The 16,604-nt window shown below is 43.6% G+C and overlaps 1 protein-coding gene across 1 annotated transcript in view; it reads right to left on the bottom strand.

Moving 5' to 3' along the window:
• UNC13B (unc-13 homolog B (C. elegans)) overlaps positions 1-16,604 on the bottom strand; it is a 238,762-nt gene that overhangs the window by 99,026 nt on the left and 123,132 nt on the right. The window lies entirely within an intron of this gene.

Here is a 16,604-nt window from a genome sequence, read left to right as displayed (position 1 = left end):
CCAGTCAGCTCGGCACAGACCTGCCAACCTGGAGAGGCGGAGGAAATTTGGGGTCCGTCCCAGACTCAGATATGAACATGCTTTTTTGGGCTCAGACACTTCTGACTGTTTTCCTCTAAAGTGATTTTCTATACCATCTTCCTGCCTGTCCCTTTCTATTAAGCAAAATCTCACCTAGGCAGTCCCAATTCCACTTCAAGTCCTCTGGTTTTCTCCTCCTTTTTGCACAGTCACCCCAAAACCTTCAAGCCCAAGCTCAATCTCTCCTGACTTGGTCCCTGGGGTTTTTTCAGTGTGTCCCAGGCAGATCCAGACTTCCCTCATTCCTGGGCTTTTATCTCGTTTGTATTTGAAGCAGATTCCTTCCTGGTGTCCCCTGTGAAGTCTCTGAGCACAGAAGACGCAGAAGGCCTGGGCTCATGTCCCCTCTCACGTCTGCCATGGCTCTTGGTCATGCCGAGCAGGGAAAGCCCCGCTTTTAGCCCCCAGCTGGAAAACACTGAGGACAGATGGAGTCTCTGGCAGCGCAGCAGCTCAACTGTAGCAAGCTACCAGTGAACATATGCAAACTACACATTTTTCAAAAGCTTATTCACTTCGCTCATTTGGGGTTGATTTTCCACAGAAAAATCCTTGACACAGACTAGCACTGACAAATTTTAAGGCCTGAGGGCACTACAGCTTCTCAAATATAGGTCAAACTTTATGTTTATAAAAATACAAAGCAATAAATCTTGCATTAGACTCATCTTTGGAAAAAAAAAAGGGGGGGGGGATTATTTTGGCTTAAATTCCATACAAATCTTTGATTTCTGAGCCCTTCACTTCAAAGCTGTCAGGGACAGTTTCAGGCCAAATACAAAGTTTGGCAAAGCTCTGAGCAACTGCAGACTAAGATTTAAAATCTTCTGATTATGTCTCATTACAGCAGGTGTGCTCACAGCATCATCAATGGTGACTAGCTTGGTTAAATCCCAATCACAGAATTCTTCCACCATTTCACTTTTTAGCAGTCAATTTACATCTATAAAAATCACTACCATTTCAGGGCATTTTTAAACATACACAAAGTCAAACTACCTTCACGTATCTTTTTTTCTTTTTTTCTTTTTCCCAAATTAAAAGCTTGCTCAGATTTTCAGGGGATATTTCATTTTTTCTCTTTTGACTTCAAATTAAGCAATTATTTACATGCATCTGCCAAGTTCTAAATTGTTCCGATAATTTGCATCTGCGTACAACTATAAATAATTTAAACCTTTATGCCAGTGCATCATCTCTGATTCACCAAAACACACAGATTTACCAACACCTTCAAAGTTATCATCCATTCCTTTGCTGCAGATTGCTGCCAAACACATTTAATAAAATACCTTGAACTGAACTTTCAAGCAGGCATGAGTAATACAGTCATTCAGGCTCAGAACCAAAAAGCCAGCAGGCAGAAATAGGTTTTCAGTGGACCTGACCCAGGAACTTAAAAGCCTATTAAGAACAAATTATGTTTTTAAAGTAAGACATAAACACTCATCTGCAGCTGGGGAAAAAAGCAAACCAACAACTTTTCATTGCACCTTTCATTGCATTCTGAGCACGATGCTTTTTCCAAAGGAAGAAAATAAGAGCTTGGCTCAAACTTATTTTGAGTACAGTGAAGAAGCACATAAAACTGTTGCTTCACTTTCTCTGAAAATGCATGCCAAAACAACCCTATTTCAAACTGAGTGAGTATATGATGAATTTTGCCCAGCTCTACAGCCCTTGGCAATACTGTCATCCCCTTATCTCGCTCTGGCTGTTGCCAGGTGGTTACTGACCCACTGCTTCCTTGCCTGTCCTGCGTGAGCACTGTGGCTTTGATTATGTCCCTCGACCTCCACTCTGGACAGGCCTGCTCTTCCCTTCCTAGCTTCCCTGCCTTGCCCCGATGGTCTGCGCTGCTTTGACTCCTGATACCTCCTCCAGGGTTTCTTCCAAGTTCTCTCCCATTTCTCATCCCTTATCCAGGGTTTCCATGACCCTTGATCCCTTTAGACTCCTCCTGTCTCTCAGAGCACATTGCCTACATTGTGATTTCATCCCATGCTTATTGTTGCAACTTCAGTTGTCCTGTCTACCATATAGATACGCCTTTACGCTAGTGTTACACAAGCATCAGCTCTCTGTCACATCACTAGATGATGTGAAGGAGAGCCGAACAAGGGAGGCTCAGGAATGGTCCACACTGGAGCCAGATCCAGCACTGAAGTCCAGCTGTGATCTTCTTCCTCCTTACTGTTTTGGCTACTTCTCGCCTTGTGAACACGCCTGTGCTGCTCAAACTCTGCTGAGATGAGCAGCCTCCTTTCACATTGAGAAATAGGTTATATCAATACTTTTGTTGCACTGTGGCAAATGCTAATCCAAACCGCTGTCTGTTCCCTCGGGTCCTAAAATTAGGACATATGTCCAGGACTTGAGCACTACACAAACGCTACCAAAAAAGAAAGGAAAAAAGTTAACAGAAAATAAAAATAGATTTCTGAATTAAAAAAAAAAAAATCAGGTTCATCTGTACTATCTATACTTTAGTAATCTAAGCATTTTCTTGAAACAAAAATATGTATATATCTGTGCCAAGCCTGCTAACAAATCCTAGTGTTTCACTCATTAACAACCTATTGTTTGAATCAACTCTACACTAAGGACCTTGTACAAAATAAGAAAGCGAAGAGCTGATTACAAGCTTTATGATCTGCACAACTGAGAAGGTCACTGGTACAGAAGTCAAATATGGATTGACAGGTTGTTTCTTCACAGCCGAAGCACAGTCACTGGAAAAGACACTTGGAGCGAGACAACTCTTTCAATGGGAAAAAGAGCACTCTGATTATTCTGACTAGCTTTCATGATCGCAAGGAGAAAAGCGAACAAAACATTTGATACAGGGGCTTACAACAAGGATGTGATGCTTTCAAGCTGTAGTTCCAGTATCTACCACTCTTTAAACAGTCAAGCCTCTTCCCTTAACTGTGTAGTGATTTGGACAGAGATGACACTGAGAAAGTTTTCTCACTGCCTGGAGAGAGAGGGGGCAGATGGACCTACATTTCAAGGTTAAGGCCTACCAAAACATGGCCCATCAAAACTTGTTGGTCATTTCTATCTCCAATATCCTTAGGAACAGGTTAACCAGCACTGCTCCAACTCTGTTATCAGCTCACATCTGCTACTGTCAAACACTTCATTATCTGTGCTGGCAGTAAGGGATGTAGCTCCACAGAAATGGAAAATTTCTTGTCTGATGGACAAGTTACGGAAACAATACCAGAACACAGGTCCCAACTTTTTATTTTTAAAGGTCTCTACTAGGATAACATCTAGCAGTGATTAAACACTGAGAACTCCCACTTTGTGATGGAGCCACTTGAAGTCTCAATCCACTCAACTCCCAAAACTGCAAATCTGACTACTTATAGCTCAAATGCACACTTTGTTACCACATGTCTTAACTATTATATTTAACAAGAAACCAAGTCACGAATTATGACAAAAAACCCTAACACCTGCTATTTTGAAGATGCACTGCAAATCTCCCTCTCAAAAAAAAAAAAGGTGAAGCTTGCTAACTTGCATATCAGTGTGTTACACAATAAATTTTAGGTTTTTTTGGTCAGTATTGTTGTACAGCTTATTTACCTGCCTTCGAAGGATTTGCTCACAACTTCTAATAAAGTGTTCACCCACAGAGCAAGGTGTTGGCTACTGGCTGCACAAATATCAGACTTTGACATCTCCTTAAAAACATTTTTTTTGGTTTACCTGAATTTGTCTCCTCAGCAGAAATCCAGTTTCCTTCCTGTGCTAATTCTTTTAAGAGTCTCCTACGCATTTGTCTCTTTTCCCTCAGCACATTTTTGAAATTGTTGATGCATTTGTTCAGGTAGATGGTCTCTGCGCACACCTTGTCGAGGCTCATGGGTCTGCACTCCCTTGCTGGCTCAAGTAGAGAGTTCACACCTCCTCCAAGCTCCTCAGGAGGTGAGCGCTGCCCAGTGGGGATTTCACTGTCAGATGATGGCATCAAACTGGAAGCAGGAGGCTCGTGTGGAACAGAGGAAAGACTGGAAGGAACAAACTGCATCTGAGCAGATGCTTCGCTGGTGACAGTTGTGTTTGCCTGGCTCTCAGAGGACTGACTAGGAGGGGTTTCTGCAAAGTTGTCAGAGCTGCCACACATACCTGAACTGGTCAGCATAAGTGTATTGTCATCATCCATCTGTAAGCCACTATCATTTTCCAAAAGCATTTCAGAATCACTTGTTTCCAGTTTGTGAAACACCACCTGCAGAGCAGACCTGAAGTGATTAATAGCTTTCCCAAGCTTATTAGTGTAAAACTTCATGTCTACAAGATCAATGTTATCCCGGGAATGGTCAAGGAAATACTGGGAATTTTCCAGGACATCCCTAAAGACCTGATCAGTTGGATCTTGATCATTCAGGTCCATTTGGATCATATCTTTCAAGCTGTCATTACTATCAGCCATTTCATCCGTTGTATGATCATAGCTAATGGTTGTCACCCCACTAGAAACATCTTCCCTTTGAATATCAACTTTCTCCACGCTGGTAAATTTGCATGGGGTATCACAGTCTGTTTCAATTTCTTCTGTGGTTATCCCCTGATCTTTATCTAGAAGGGGAGAACAATTCTCAGCTACACTTTCAGCGCCAACCCTGTGCTCACTACCATTGCTTGAAGCACACATCTGACTTGCATGGCCCAAAGGGTCAGGTGAGCAGCAGTAATTTCCATCACCCGATTTGGCCAAATTGGGCACCTGTGGGTTTTGCAGAGGTTCACGAAGAGCCTGGTGAATGTCATTGTTGTCTGAAGGCTGCTCACTGCAGCTTACTGTTTCTGCTTCCTTCCCAGTTTCAGGTATCAAGTTGCTTTTCTTAGTCAAGGTTGGCTTCTGCACAGAATCAAGTTTCTCCCCTACGCACTGTGTTTTCCTACTCGTGCTTTTATACTTAACCTGGCATGAGTCCACTCGAAGGTGCCCAACTGCATCAGTTCTTTGAGCTGGATCAGGACTCACTGAGTTGCGATGATTTTTCTTGAAGCCAGACTGCAAAGAGACTGAATCTGTTTTGCGGCCCCTCTGGCCATTCTGCCGCTTTTGCTCTTCACTGGTAGCAATCCGGACCCCTGAGCTTTGCAGAAGGATAGACTTCTGTAAAATAAAGTCTCTCTGTTCACAACTGACAAGTTTCACAACTGCTGGTCTTGGCATTAACGGCTTGCCTGTACCAATATCTGATCTATAAGCATCTTTTATATACTTACTGCACTGGATACCATTGAAACAGTGATATTCAGACAAGAAGCTGCAGATAAGCTCCACCGTGTTTTCACCATCTTTTTCTGGGATGCCATAGAAATATAATACTGGTTCTTCCTTGTGTACCTCCCTACTTGGCTCTCGAGCATGTGTACCCTGGGTTTTGCCAGTGGAACCACTTTGCAGGCCTTCTATCTCACTCAAGACCGTATCCACGCAGCTGGAGACTTCATCCACAGAGCCTTTTATCAAGGTGAGGTGCTGCCGGAGCTCTGCAATCTCTGTCTGGATGCGACTTATTCCCTGGAGCTCTTTAACAATGTAATCAACCACATCAGCTGAGCGATCTCTTGATTGCCGACTCGTGTAGGCACTGGGCTTTTCCTGGGGAAAGCACCCTTGCCTTTCAGCTACCTCTCTCCAGCTCATGGTAATGCTCAGGGAAGAAAGGTCCTGCCCCTCAGACACTCTGCCCTTTCTTTCAGAAGCGATCTTCGTTGTACTATCAGAAGAATTTCCCTGCAAGTCCTTCTTGTTCTGTTGGACCGAGCATGGTATTTTTACATAGCCATCCCAGTTCAGTTCCACCTCACCAACGCACACTTCGCTCACTCCCTTGGAATCGCGTCCTCCATCCTGATGAAAGTCCCCTCCAGCAGTGGAAAACTCAGTGCTCACCGAGCTCCTCTTTATTCCACAAACAAACATGTCCGTTTCAATCTCCACCGGGGAGAGCTGGCAGTGATGAGCGTGGTTCGGATTCTCATCTACCTGGCCTTGAAGAAGCCTCTTCATTTTGTCCCACAGAAACAAATGGAGTTTTTGCTTCCGGAATTGCTTCCTGCCCCACAGTTTTACAACAGGTTTTCTGTGCAGAAGCACAATTTCATTTTCTTGCTTTTTCAATCTACTTCTAGCAAACATCATCAGCAGCTGCACCTGTGTTTCTCATAGTGCTACAAGCTGCACAGGCACACATCAATCACTTCCCAATGCACAACTCGCATCCAGTTTTTATTCTGTCACGAAGCAGCTACCGAAAGAGGGGAAAAAACATTACAGTTTGGTTCAGATAGAAATAGCCAAAGAAACCTGAGAAGCAGAATAAAAAAAACAGCATCCACACAAAAGCAGATAGAAAGAGGATATGCTATATAAAGTGTACAGACATCGTGTTGGTTTTGGCCACCTCCCCAGATCCAGTCCTCCTTTGTCAAAATAAGTGTTCCTTGCGCCCTCTTCTATCCAAGAAAGTTAAAAAAGAATTAAAGAGCAGTTGTGTGGCCACTCCCTTTTTCTACCAGGTTTGCAAATTACTCTAAGCTGAGCTCCTGGCAACGGTGCACTGTCTGATTTAATTACCCCTCTGAATACAGAATTCTGACAATTAGGGTTTCTATCCCTGCACATTTCCTTTAAAGTCCACAATTTTCATCCTTTCTTGCTTTAAACCAAAGCAGAAATCAATTTTAACTTGGCACAGTACCAGCTATCCCACAAGAATCACACAAAGGGATGTAAAGTGGCAGGAAGACTGGATGACAGATTTTAAGTGTAAAACCTTTTTTCTATTTTTATTTTGTATTTTAATATTTTGCTACCAAACACTAAAAAAAACCCAAAACCTCAAAGCTTACAAGCTCCCAAGCTAACCTGCAGTTAAATATGCCACACTCAGCATATGTACGAACAGGCTTGAGCTGACAGCATGAAGATTCTGCACATCACTTCTACTCCAACCCTCAATATTTTGCAGTGGATCACTTTCCCAATTTAAATCCCCTCTGTAAAGAGCAAAATAATAAAAAAATACTATGTTAACTAGTTAAAACTTTCATGTGTCTTCAGTGCTGTACTTACTAAGCAACATACAAACAGCTTTTTCCTCCAGAGAGTAAGGCAGAGACCCATACAGAGGTCCTCCTGGAGCCAAGATGACTGGAGAACGTCAATGTCTTTGATGATTCAATTTGGACTTGCTGCTGCGGCACATATTCTTTCTCACATTCTTGTTCGATTTAAGACCTATAGTAACTGCCTTTCATTTTTATGATTACCTAGTTCTGAAAAAAGATTTTTTTAAGCTCCACAATGCACAAACATAACCATCACACACAACTTTCAGCCTAACTTAAATTTTGCTAAGTGCGTCCAGCTTTGCGCAGGAAGGTTTACTGCCATGTTGAAAGGAACAGAATCAGAGTTTCTCACCTTGGTTTTGGTTTAGCTGTTTTAAAGCTAATGTGCTACAGTTCATACCAAGATGTTCTGTGCTGCTCCATTCACACCTTCTTTGAGGTCTGGTAACCTTGGCTCTCCTAACGTGGTCTTTGCAACCCTGAAGTCTTCCGCAGAGCAGAAGCTGCACCCACTGGAGAGTGCTGGACCAGGTGCTGAGCCCAAATATTTCACGCTCTCATGCTAAGCAGAGGACCGAACAGTACAATAGGTCTGTTTGCACTGGATTGAGGCCTTGATCTAAGGCCCAACAAACTCACTCTGAGCATTTCCACTGCCCAAGGGCCAGCTCCAGAGCTCACAGAAGCTTTCATCCAATGCCTCTTTCAGACAAACAATGATTCCTATTTTGAAAGCATTAACTCAAGGTTTCTACACCTGCACTGATCCCAAGCTGCTGCAGTGCAGAAACCTGCCTAACACATCTTCCAGCTCCACCTGACAGCCATTTATGCTACCACCAGCATTTTTCTGTTAGTGAGCATTTTCATCCTGGTGAATATTTTGTTTTCATTTTTGTTGTTTCTCTTTGGGGGCAGTGTTTTTTGATCTGGAGGAAGCAGCATTTGCAAATACCAATCTCTATACTCAGAGCTAATTAATATGCTGTAACAGAACTGCATCTGTCCTTCAGGTTTAAGCCCCATCATCCAGCATCTCAGCTGAACTTCCATACCAAAGGCAGTATCTCCCTTGTGTAGGCTAAACAAATTCCCTGTTAGATTGATTGTCAGCTTCTTAAAGAAAACCAGTTTTAATTTTATAGAATTTTCAGGCCATTGGTCCACAGATCAGGTTTTGTTTTTAATGTCTGTCTTATCTAACTACTCCCTCACGGAACAGGGTTGACCTAAGAACTATTTGCTCAGGCTCTCTTCTTCCACCGCTTACACAGTTTACCTTTCACTTGAGTGGCTAACTGGTGTTTAACACCAGAAAAACACTTTTGCATCAATACTAAGAAGTGATCCCTCAGAGAGCAAGCACCTGAATTCAACGGCAGCCAAGAAGAAGAGCTCTACAGTTGTGGCTCCCTACATGTGTTACCGGAGGGTAGCACACAGAGATGCTCATTTCAAATATTTTCCAGCATACCAAACCCCAAGCGCTAGAAGAAAAGCGTACACGTGCTTGTGCAAGGATTCCCTCAGAAAGCTCAGTGTTTGTCATGCTTCCTTCTGCAAACAGTTTTCAAGGCACCAGAGGTGCTTAATGATCATTTTAGTTTAACGAAAGAAATCAATTCAAGCCAGAGTTCATTCTCATTTCCTTTGTCTGCTGCAACACTTAACAGCAGTAGTTTGTTACGGGGAATGCTTTTTCCTGCTAAACACTTAATTGCAGGACTGCAGCCGTACCAAAGCAGGCAGCTCAGTGCAAACACTACAATGCTGTCATTTTTATTTATATACATAGTGTTTGTGGTGTGTATATCTATAATATAGATATACACAAATACTTATTTCATTAGAGATTTTCAAAAAACATCTTTGATTTCAAACACCAGCAATACCTTTCCAGTGTGCCCCAAGAGGGACCGAGACTGTTTCCTCCCAGGTTGGGAACAGGGCCAGAGCAGAACACGAGGACGGCAGCTCTGGCTCAGCGGGAAGCCTCTCTACCTCTCCCTACAGTGGGTAGAAGTGAATGGAAATCTCCGTTTCCACCAAACAGCAAAACACTACCCACTTACAAGAATACCAAGAAGCAGGTAAGAGAATCACCCTCTTTGCACTTCTCTCACAAGCTTCCTCCCTCCATTCCCCATTTTCTGCCACCCCAGACCCACGCTCAGACCTGGAGCTCTGCATATTCGCCCACTTCATCCTGTGGGCTGGCCCCACAGTGCCTCTGCACCTCCTGCCAGGGTCCGTCACTCCTCCTCCCCACCCAGGGTTGCGTGTGTGCTCCTGTTCCCTTCCACTGCTCCAGATTAGGTGCTCTGCAGGTACTTGTCCCCTAGAAAGATCCCGATTCCTCTAATGTTGCCTGTGTGAGGGTCATGCTTCTTTGTAGCACAGATGGGCAAAGTGACAATGAAAGTTAACGGAGGTTCAGCCGGGGGTGGGGAGGGGTGGAAACAACCCCACACTAATCTAGATGTAAATCCTTGCTGAAGTCATCTTCTCTTCCAGAATCACTCCAGGAGAAACACTAACACATAGCAAGAAATCAAGTCTATAAAGAAAGAGTATTTGTATCCTGGTATCCTGCCAGATACTGCAAGCCCTCACTGACTACCCAAGGGTTCTTCTGACTGCCTTTTTAGCAGGCATTTCTCTCCAGGAGAACAGCATGCTTAGTTCAGCACAGCTGCTTCTGGGTGTGCAGACTGAAGAGCAGCATGCACAGGTACCACCATTTCTACATCCCCCCCACTATCCAGAAGGAAGGCAGGCTCAAGCTAAGCAGCAGGAAGACATCACTGGCTTTACTTGGGGATGTTTGGGTTGTTTTGCTATTCCCATGAAGACAAAACTGACATATTAAGATTTTAAACAGGGAAAACAGGTGAACTACCACAAGCACTGCACAGCTTATTACCTTGTCACTGGGCACGCTTCTGAAATATCCTTGTAATACACGAACAACAATTAATTTTTCTCCTGACATACAGATTTGCAATGACGATAGGAGCAAAAGCATTGCATGCCAGCATCAATGAGTGAGGAAAAAAGAACACAAGACATCCCATGAAGGAATAAAATGGAATTATGAGATTTCCGCTCATCAGCTGGGAATCAGTCATACTTTACATTTACAGCACTCTGGGGAAGGTCAGGCTCTCACCAGAGAGAGGAGAGCTGGCTGTAACTCTCTATGAGCAGCATCTTTAATTCTGAGAGTCACTGGACAAACGTGGTTCAAAACAAAGGCAGCTTTGCGATACCTTTCAGCACTGCCCCACACAGCAGTGAGCTGGCTGCAGACAAGTGGAAGAACAGGGGGTGAGAGCACAACCCCTATGTCCATTAAACCTCTGCTAAAATTAGGTTGGTTTATCTTTTTACTGGCTGTCTGGTTTTCATCACACTAAGGGAAATACTGAGACACCTTTACCCCACACCATCATGTTACATGGTGCTGGTACCCCAGGATAGATGTAATGTTCAGAGTCACCAGCAAAGAGGTACAAAACCAATTAACTATGATCAAAAAACACTTCACAGCAGCCTCTCTGGCTGTCGACTCATGCAACCATGGCACTGAGTGGAGGCTTTTGGATTAGATTGTATTTACAGTACACAAAGTGGTAGTGCATTACCTGTACTAGCAATTACATTAGGAAAAGCAATAAAATGACTGATAAATGGTCTTGCTACTTTATAAAGAACCATTTAAACATAAAGAATAACAACAATTAAAATGCAGGACATTCTGGGGAAAAAAAGGTTTTGGCATTAACAAGAGAAAGAAATCATGGCTAAGGCTGCCATAGCAACATCGCCCCAGCACTTTGCATACTGAAACATCGACTCTTCCTGGGAATATTATAGCATTTTTAAGCACATTAATTGCTGAAAGAATCCTAACAACAAGACTTGATAGAGACATGAAGGGTTACCACCAGCTTTGCTGATGTATGACTTCTGGAGGTTAGCGTGCAGTTTTCTGACATGATTAGATTTAATTTTGGGCTGGATCATACCTAAACATGGCATGATTGCTTGCTTTCTGAGAATGTGTCTTTTTTCAAACCCTCTCCTGATAATTAACAAAAACTCTAACTTTTGAGCCCTGGCATGAGTTATTGGAACAAGAAGGTACTGAGCTGAGTGATCCTGGGTGAAGAGCAGCAGGACTGGAAAACAAAACGTTCTCTTGAAAAATGTGTTCATCTCGGGACATTTCTGCTAAAAGTAAGGTGCAGAAGAGACACATGGCACTTCACAGTGGCTTAAAGAGGAAATACATCCACACTATTGAAAAGACAGTAGTTACAAAAGGACGAAAATTATTTTAAAAACAAAACAATGTGAGCAAAGAAACTATTACACGGTCCCTTGGTAACGCTTTGCAGCCAAGCCAAGCCTCAACCTAGGTTCTTGTTCGGGAATTACTGCATGAGCTGCAAAATCACATCCCAGCCCCACTTGTAGAACTTTCTGAAATTTTTAAGCACTTCCAATGATGTTTTTCCAGGTTTCATCTGTACCTACAGGTTTGTTTCAGTAAAGCTGAGCAAAAACTGTGTCAGAACACTTAAATGGAGACATTAACAAGAGCCAGCCTTCCCACCTGTCACATTTTAGAAAAAAATACACTTGAAACCTTTCCAAAGCAGTTTGGTAGATGTGACAAAAGGTCAGGTTTGGTCTCATGGTGGAAAACTGATCATGGTCAGTCACCCTCATGGTGGAAAACTGATCCAGGGAGCACTGCATATTGGCTGAATGAATTACATGATTCTGCACCTCCCACATCACAGTTATTTCTTACCTTTTAGACAAGGTCGTTCAACTGAGGCAAAAAAAACCTCTGAATAATATTTTGCTGTATCAGCAAGTTATCAGTGTAGCTACAAAGTGAAGGAACAGTAAAAATCATTAAGTATGAGGGCAAAACACCCACTGAAGCGTTGCAAGTGCATTCACCAGCTTAAAGAATCCTGTTGTGAAACAGCATGAAATTAAATTCATGTAATTAAAGAGTATCGGTATGTTGTAGAACAAGGACATTGCACACCCTGCCTTAACTCCCTAATACCCCCTGCAAGCATAGGGGACACCACAAAAGTTGCTACGTGTGCCTCCGCTTTCTGTAAAATGGGACTAATGTTGGTTGTCCCCTTGGCATCACTTCTGTGAGCACAGATGGAGAGAGATTGACATGTTCAGGCCTTTTAAGTCCAGCTGTCTTGGGTGCCCCCAGAGAGTGCCTCAGCACCAGGCAGCCCTGCCATTCTTCGAGACGTGCTCATTCTGTCTGCAGCCGCATCCTTTTATCACAGCTTTTGCTGCAAGCTAAAAGCAGCAGTGGCTGCACAGTGATGCACCGGTTGCAGTAACAAATGAGGTCTGTCATTACCTGGTGGCCAAGAAACAGCGGCATCCAGAGACAGAAATAGGGGTTGTCCCCAAGTGCAGAGGGAGGCACAGGCTGGCGTGGAAGTGCAAGGCTCATGCCTAGCCAGCAGCAAGCTAAGTCTAAGGCACCTACCTAGTTCTGAGTCCAGCCTGTGCTGAGAAAGAGGCAAAAAGGATAACTGACTGCTAAAAAAGAAAAATCACAGCTGCTTCTGTCATTCTTATGTAAAGTTACTTCACTCCTTGGCAGCAAAAACAAAACCTGAGCAGCAGCTATCAGCAGTTTAAGAGCAAACTGAGACACAATTAAGTTCAGCAGCCCCCTTATTTCCACAGCATGGGGATTTTGTACACAGCTGAATCAATCAGTAAACGGTTTACACACAACAACCTAAAGCACTAGCTGTTCCTTAAAACAGATTTTTCCCAAATCAGCATCCTAAGGACCAAGTATTATACTGAACAGATGAGCCACGAGCAAGAACCAACTTTTTGTTTAAAGGAAACAGCACTACGAACGGAAGCACAACCACTGGAACATGCTGACAAAGCCAGCTGTCCTTGGGATCAGGGCTGTAGAAGTGTCTGCTAGGCTTTGGGGAAAGGTTTCTGATTATTCAGCTACCTCTAACCGGAGAGCAGACAGACAGCACCACCAGTACTTCTGCTTTCAGTAAGGTTTGCGTGCACCATTATGAAAGTGCTGAAGGATGCTAAGAGCTCTGCCTTGACTAACAGAAACAGAACATGCTGTACCTTTCCTCTACTTGTAATCCAATTCACAACCCAGTGCTGAAGCAATAGTGTGAACTCTTCAAGTGCTGCATTTCTGACAAGAACCACCAAGAAACAGTCATCCCTAAGAATTTTCTCAAAACTCTGATTACTCACTGGGGAGGTCTGGAGCTGGTTTTCCTAGTAACGGTGCCTCAGCTCACAGGGACACTCATGTAGGGGAGGGACAGGCAGCACTCACCAACCCAGGGTGATAAATTAGGAGATCCAACTTCTACTGTCAGGGCAGTGCTAGCACAGCTGTGGTACAGACTGGCACTACATGATCTTGCTCACTGTTTCTGACCTGTCCTGCACTCCTTTAGAGAAGACACTCTGCAGCGTTCAGCCCGGCTGCATGAAGGTAATGTAGGCAGCTCATGGAATAATTAGGATTTTCCAGCTCATGCTGCTAAGCTGCAGCACTCGGCAACTAAAATCCTCCTGGGCTAAAACTGCAGCTTTACTTCTGTAAGCTTTCTCCCTTTCATCTTAAGGACAGAAGACTTTAGCATTCTGTATTAAATCTTGATGTTTATCCCCCAAAGGCTCACTTCATTACCAAAAGAAAGCTTCCCATATAAAAGGAATGAAAACTGAAGAGATATCTGAAACAGTTACACCATCTACTCTGATTCATGAGCTTGTACAGCATCCTCATCGCTCCTGCATGCCAGTCATTTCATCTCAATCTCACCAGTTCACAAGCTTCGCAGCACAGGAAATCAGACCAATGACAAATACTCTGTGTTAAAAGCAAGCCTGTTTTAAGTGACATTTAAGGAAGAATCTAACCAGTAATTTAATTATTCTCAAGCTATTTGCTTTTCAAGTGATCAAATTTAAATTATCCCCAAATCCCTTTCCCTTTAACTCTTCTTCACATAGTGATTTTGATGTCAAATTCCAGCTGAGATACAAACCCTCCTAACAGTAAAGTATGAGAAATAAACAGACACAACCTCAATTATACCAGCAATAAGACATCTACAATTAGTGTCTAACAGGTGAACACAAAATGTAAGAAATAGAGCATACAAATGAACATACTAAGAGTAAATTGTTTTTACAAAGCACGTGTTTAAATCCAGTCAGCTTCCAGTGGAGCTATTGTATTGCTAAAGTAAACACGCACACACAGAGACCACTCTAAAAATAAAGAACAATTCTCCTTGGTTGCTGCCTACTTGCAGTTTATACCCAGCCACTTCATTTGTTCCAATCATTCACTTACCTTGCTGCTTCAAAATAAAATAAAAGGTTAAAATGTAAAGGAAATGCATAGAATTAATAGAAAACTACAGAATACATTAGCTTGTTCTCATAGAAAAGACAAGTCCTGAAGGATTCCTAGTCTTGTTAAAGGTTCACCAGATAATGAACTTTCACTATGGAGATTATCAACATATTGTTGGTGTCCCATCTCAGGTATTGGGGAAAGGAACATTAAAGGCACTGAGAGTATCCTATTCCACGGCAGCACTAGGATGAGAAACCACGTAAAGTTGAAGGCATGTTTTGAAGGGGGAGAAAAAAATGCAAACAGCTACTAAAAATCCAAAAAGCAAAAAACAGCAGAAGCCAACGAATGTAAAAGCCAAAAATGCAGAAATCCTGTCGGCTTCCAGGAGTATCTCTCAACAGAAATTCTTTACTTCACCATCTTTTCCCTTTACCCAGTACAGTTAAAACTTCATCCTTCTCTTCAGTTGTGACTCAACAGAAAATATTGTACTTCAGAGGCAGAGAGAAAGCTGTGCAGCTATTGCTACTTTACTCCTCCTCGTCAGCTGCTTACTGCCTAGCTCCTCACACACGCAGCCTCCCCGCTTTGCTCACGCACCAACACTCCTCGCCTCAAAATGACTCTCCACTTTATTATCCATTCAGAAGGAAATACGAACTGATGGAGCCAATCTGACTAAAGACAAAACGCAATCCTTCGGCATTACGAGAGCAGGCAGTACAGCGCAGTGAGCCGATCTGTGCTGGAAAAGCACTCTGCCTGATTCCTGGCATCCTGCAGGACTGCAGAGCAGGGGGGCTGGGGAAAAAAGCCCAGGACTCAACATAATTAACCAGCTCCAAGAAGATTCTTCGCCCAACTCTGATATAGATGTTTATTTTTGTATCCAGACTAACCCACAAGATTCAGTGATGCCCTCCCTGAAATGAGTCGTATCCAGTTTCCAAGGAAGACTAGTACCAGTTCTGCTATGAGTGTGGGGGACTGAACACCCGTTGATCTCACGTTTCCCAAAAATAAAAGTCACATTGTTACATAAAAGAATGACTGCAGAAGTGTTGTGCACAGAATCAGATCCACTCACGTCGTACCGACACTTCTCCTGGGAGTGAGCAGCAGCAGGCACTTATCCTGCAAGAAGTGCCTGAATTAAAGGCACCATTTATTTGCCCCACAAGCTGCTCCAGGGGCATCCAACACAGTGCTGCTAAGAAAATCTTCCTGGCCAGTTGGTCCACGTCCACATCCTCCTTTTCACAAATGCTCCCTTCATCCTGTCTCCCTCCTTCATGCACCCAACACAAGCACCCACCTCCTTCCCAAATGCTGTTTCTCTGCCTTTAGCACCCAAGGCACTGTATGGCAGCTGTGCACATTTCCTGGTTTTGCCCAAGGACAACTCACAGCATCTTTCAAACAAAGTCTTTTCACAGTGTGGGGTGGAATTTTGAAGAGGCCTATATGACTTAGCTGTGGAAATGTCACTATCTTCCCATCTGCTCAAATACCTCCTACCTCCTTGTGAGCCAGCCTTGCTGTGAATGATACTTCCCCCCCAATTTCTTACCTACACCAATATCAACTTTTACTCATCACTTCCTCCACAAGCATCACTGTGCTCCCAGCCCTGCCCTCGCTGCACGGGATGTTCTCCTGGCACCTTCTACCCTCTGGTCCAACAGCTCCAACAACTCCATCCCAGCACCTTGCTGAAGCATCAGCTGACAACAGCCAGGCTGGTGTCGCCATCAGCTCATTTCTCTGACGGACGTAAGCACAAGTTTCGCATACAAGTAGACTAATGCCATGGTTCACAATACTTTGTCTCATCAGCACCACTGGTGAACAGTAACCCCCTGCTCTTTCCATGTGCAGCCACAGCACTGCCCCTTGAAGCCAGGCAGAGAAATCAGGCCACCGACCTCCTTTCAGACCCCCTGTAAGGTTGGTGTTCCTCTCTGGCCACTCATATCCTCCATCCCCCAGAAAACCC

This window comes from Pygoscelis adeliae, unplaced genomic scaffold, assembly GCF_000699105.1.
Source record: "Pygoscelis adeliae isolate BGI_AS28 unplaced genomic scaffold, ASM69910v1 Scaffold628, whole genome shotgun sequence".
NCBI classification, from domain to species: domain Eukaryota; kingdom Metazoa; phylum Chordata; class Aves; order Sphenisciformes; family Spheniscidae; genus Pygoscelis; species Pygoscelis adeliae.
This window is presented reverse-complemented; position numbering and strand designations above follow the sequence as displayed.